The 4,707-nt window shown below is 48.2% G+C and overlaps 1 long non-coding RNA gene across 2 annotated transcripts; it reads left to right on the top strand.

The window, feature by feature from the left end:
• Nucleotides 1–452: 452 nt before the first annotated feature.
• LOC132426526 (uncharacterized) lies at nucleotides 453–4,078 on the top strand. Of its 2 annotated transcripts, none has more exons than XR_009519718.1 (3): nucleotides 453–553; nucleotides 1,720–1,796; nucleotides 4,039–4,078. It is a non-coding gene; the product is annotated as an uncharacterized lncRNA (long non-coding RNA). The 2 variants fall into 2 exon arrangements; XR_009519719.1 differs by lacking the exons at nucleotides 453–553; nucleotides 4,039–4,078 and adding exons at nucleotides 1,521–1,618; nucleotides 2,103–2,143.
• The last annotated feature ends 629 nt before the right edge of the window (nucleotides 4,079–4,707 follow it).

Here is a 4,707-nt window from a genome sequence, read left to right as displayed (position 1 = left end):
GAAATTTTCCCAAACAAAGCAGGATATCAGCAGGAGGGAAGGGGTGAAGGGGAGGCATTGCCAGGCAGCGGCTGCAGTGGAAGCAAAGTCGGGGAAGTGGAGACACACGAGGGGGGTCGGAGAACAAACCCATGTGGCTGCAGCTGAGGGCCCCAGGCAGAGAACTGAGCAGGGGCTTTACCAGTGGAGCTGTTTCCTTACAGAAAGCAGTCATTTTTTCTCTCGGTCCCCTTCACAAACACATCAGACTGTGAGCTCCGTGAGGGCAAGGACCAGGTGAGTCTCCTGCCCTGCTGCAGCCCCAGTGCCCAGACTGGCACCTGAACCATGCACCGTAGGCACTGGACAAACAGTTGCTGGATGAATGGAAAGGGGGAGGATGTGTATTCTCATCCATCTCTCTCTCTCTCTTTTTTTTCTTTTTCCAGCAGCGCCATGTGGTTTGTGGAGATCTTAGTTCCCTGACCAGGGATTGAACCCGGGCCATGGCAGTGAAAGCGTTGAGTCCTAACCACTGGACCACCAGGGAATTCCTGCATCCATCTCTTACTTTGTTAGAACCGCACCTGAATTATCATATAACCCCCTTTGCTCCTGCAAAGGAGGCATATTGTAACAGGGAGTGGGGGAGGGAGGTTAGGGAGCGAAATGGGTGGAACCAAGCCCCCCTGACAAGCATTTATCTCAGGATACTGACTCCAGGGAACGGAAGCCACAGCCATGCCCTCTTCCCCACACCTGTTCACCCAGGATATTTTAGGAGATGAATCTCCATGGGTTTCTCAAATCTTGCAAGCAGAGACACTGACAACTGTTCTAGACTATCTTTTTTTTTTTTTTTTTTTTATTTCTGGCTGTGTTGGGTCTTTGTTGCTGCGCACAGGCTTTCTCTAGTTGCGGTGAGCAGGGGCTACTCTTCATTGCGGTGCGCGGGCTTCTCACTGCTACTCTTCATTGCGGTGCGCGGGCTTACTGCACAGGCTTCTCTTGTTGCAGAGCACGGGCTCTAGGCGCACGGGCTTCAGAAGTTGTGGCTCATGGGCTCCAGTAGTTGTGGCTCACAGGCTCTAGAGCGCAGGTTCAGTAGTTGCGGCGCTCGGGCTTAGTCACTCCGCAGCATGTGGGATCCTCCCGGACCAGGGCTCGAACCCATGTCCCCTGCATTGGCAGGCAGATTCTTAACCACTGCGCCACCAGGAAAGCCTTAAACTATCTTTTCAAGAATGTTTGTATAGCAAACAGCCTTGGAAGATGGAGAGTCTTTCTCTCTGAATCGAAGGGCAGGCATGCTTACTGCCCACTGTAAAAGCTTGGTGTTCATCTCTTGTATTGCAACCCACTGCATGTGAGGCATCCAGCTGGACCCATCTCTGTCATCCTCGTCTAGACTTGCCTAGTAAAATATAGGACACCCTTGTAAGTTTGAGTTTCAAATAAACAATGACGACATTTTTTTTTTAATTAAAAAAAAATTTTTTTTTTTCTTAGCCATGCTGTGAGGCTTGTGGGATCTTAGTTCCCTGACCAGGGATCAAACTCAGGCCCTCGGCAGTGAAAGCATGTAGTCCTAACCACTGGACCACCAGGGAATTCCCAATGAGCTACTTTTTTAGTATAGGTATGTCCCATGCAATATTTGAGACATACTAAAGAAAGGTATTGATCATTTATCTAAAATTCAAATTTAACCAGGTGCCCTCTGTTTATTTTTTAAATCAGGCAGCCTTTCCGCCGTGGGACCTGGGGGCCAGAGGAACTGGGGCAAATATGCTGATGTTTATGCCATCTGCCATGCCGTGAGTAATAAAGATCTTTGTCTCTGGCCCAAGGCTCTCGTGTTTTCTGCGGGCACCCTAGTTAGCTCATAAGTAGGGCAAAATCTCATACTTCTCCCAGTTCTTGATAGGTGTCCCCAGCCTGAGCTTGAAACCTGGCCTAGAACTGGCAGCTCACAGCATCTGTGGGCTGAATAGTTGTCAATCCATAGGAATTAGTGCCAAGCACACAGAATTCCTCGGGGATTTAGAATGGGTTCCTGGTGGTGTAGCAACTTTACATTTCACTAATGCATTGTTGTTACCATGGTTACTATAACTCTACAGGACTGCATAGCTTCCAAAGAGCATTTGCACGCATCGTCTTGTTCAACTTCCCAATGACTTGCTGAAATATGCATGATCATTTTTACCTTAGGAATTAGAAAACTGAAGTTCAGGGTCAGGAAGTCCCTTGCCCTGGCTTGCTGCCTGTTGTCCAGTGGTGATATGTTTCCCGAAGATGTCAATGCTGCCGTTACCACCAACAAGACCAAGCATACCATCTAGTTTGTGGACTGGTGCCCCACTGGCTTCAAAGTTGGCATTAATTACTAGCCTCTCACTGTGGTACCTGGTGGAGACCTGGCCAAAGTACAGCGAGCTGTGTGCGTGCCGAGCAACACCACAGCCATCGCTGAGGTCTGGCCTCGCCTGGACCACAAGTTTGACCTGATGTATGCCGAGCGTGCCTTTGTTCACTGGTACGTGGGTGAGGGCATGGAGGAAGGAGAGTGTTCTGAGGCCCGTGGGGATATGGCTGTCCTTGAGAAGGATTGTGAGGGGGCTGGAGCCGATAGCGCTGAGGGAGAAGATGCGGGTGAAGAATATTAACCTGTCTGCTGTAATTTTATACTCTTGTCTTGGGACTGCTGATTTGTGTTCTGTGGAGCTGCCCATGGTGGCCCCATCTTGTCAATAAAAGTGAGATTTCTATTTTCAATGTCAAAAAAAAAAAAAAGTCCATTGCACAAGGACACACAGCCCGTCATTAGCGTAGCTGGGATCACTCAACCAAAGAGGACTTATGAGACCTACTGTGTGCCTAGCGCTGGCCTAAGCTCATCACACACTTTATCTAGTACTAGTCTGGTAATGTGGGCATAATTAAGACCCCAGAAGGGGTCTTCTAACACCCGAGTTCGCATGGCTGGGGAGTGGCAGAGTCAAAACGAGAACCCATTTCTGTTTAATGCCAAAGCTTGAGCAAAAAAATACAGTAGATCATAGGGTATGGGGGGGGAGGGGCAGAGCCCCGCTTAGAACAGAAGTCTATGGAGTCATGCCCTTTATAGCAGTTTCCTGATAGCCCCGTTCAGGCTGGGAGCTACAGCACTAAGCAGGGAACTGAGGCATCTCAGCCACACAGACTGGACAAGCTGAGCAACCATTCATACTGGAATTCAACAAATACTACAGTTTATTCCAGGACCCGTGGTCTGGTGGGCTGGGCCGTCTCAGGGACAGAATGGTGCTTCAAGCTGAGAGGGACGCGAGGGGGACAATGATGTTTTCTGCACATCCTTGAGGAAAGTTGACTTTTGGGGGGAAAACACATTCCTACGCCAGAGTTCCCCAATGTGTTTCCTGAAACGTTAGTTTCAAAAAAGAGGAAAAAGGAAATTCTATAGTGAAACAAGTGTGAGAAATGTCATAGCCCCTCTCTCTTTTTTTTTTTATAAATTTATTTATTTATTTATTTTATTTTTGGCTGTGTTGGGTCTTCGTTTCTGTGCGAGGGCTTTCTCCAGTTGCAGCGAGCGGGGGCCACTCTTCATCGCGGTGAGCGGGCCTCTCACTGTCATGGCCTCTTCCGTTGAGGAGCACAGGCTCCAGACGCGCACATAGCCCCTCTCTTCCTCTTGGATTTAGAGTCTTCAGTATATGAAAGGCTCTGATAAGTCCTGTAGCAGAGGACTCTGTTCCATTTTATTTAATCTGGAATTTCCTGAAAAGACCTGATGGGGCATTTCTCTCTTGTTTCTTTTCCAAATAATTTTTTCGGTACTAATTTTCATTAAGACCTTTTGAAAAATGCAGGAATTGCAAGAATTTGGAGGCCACAGTGTTTCTTAAAATTCTCCCTTTTCCTCATTTTCAGCAAAACTAAGCCTTCAGTTTTGGCTCAGGAAATGGAAGCAGGATTTCCGGGGCCTCTACCAGCATGGAGGCCAGCGGAGCAGCATTCTTAGTACTTCATGTACAATTTTTTTTTTTTTAACAGATCTTTATTGGAGTCGAATTGCTTCCTTCTATATGAACAGAGCCTCAGGAGTTATGTGAGGCAGCGGCCCTGGGCAGCATTTATCATCAAAAAGAGGTGTGGGAAGCAGCCACATAGCACAGGGATATCAGCTCGGTGCTTTGTGACCACCTAGAGGGGTGGGATAGGGAGGGTGGGAGGGAGACACAAGAGGGAGGAGATATGGGGATATAAGTATATGTATAGCTGATTCACTTTGTTATAAAGCACAAACTAACACACCATTGTAAAGCAATTATACCCCAATAAAGATGTTAAATAAAAAAATAAAAGAGGTGTCCTGAGAGAGCCCCCTTAGCTCTGGGACCTTTGTGCATTTCCTGTACTACCTTGCCAGGGGACATTGTCTAATAGTAGGTACACGTGAAACCCCGTTTAGCACTTGCCTCTTGAGCCACAGGAAATGCAGCTGAGACCAAGCTCCCTCACCCCGTGCAGAAAGGGGATCGTCTGCCTCTCAAACCAGCCACAGAAGCAACATTGACTGAGTGTTACACACAGGGGGCCAGGCAGGTCCTGCTGCCCTCACCTACTCTCCTGACAGCTCTTCCAGGGCTGGAAGTCCTCACTGTCAGAGCCACCTTTTGGTCCACGGATGCTTTCCAGGCTGCGAGCCTCTTTGTTCCTAAG

Source organism: Delphinus delphis, chromosome 6 (assembly GCF_949987515.2).
Source record: "Delphinus delphis chromosome 6, mDelDel1.2, whole genome shotgun sequence".
Lineage (NCBI taxonomy): Eukaryota > Metazoa > Chordata > Mammalia > Artiodactyla > Delphinidae > Delphinus > Delphinus delphis.
This window is presented reverse-complemented; position numbering and strand designations above follow the sequence as displayed.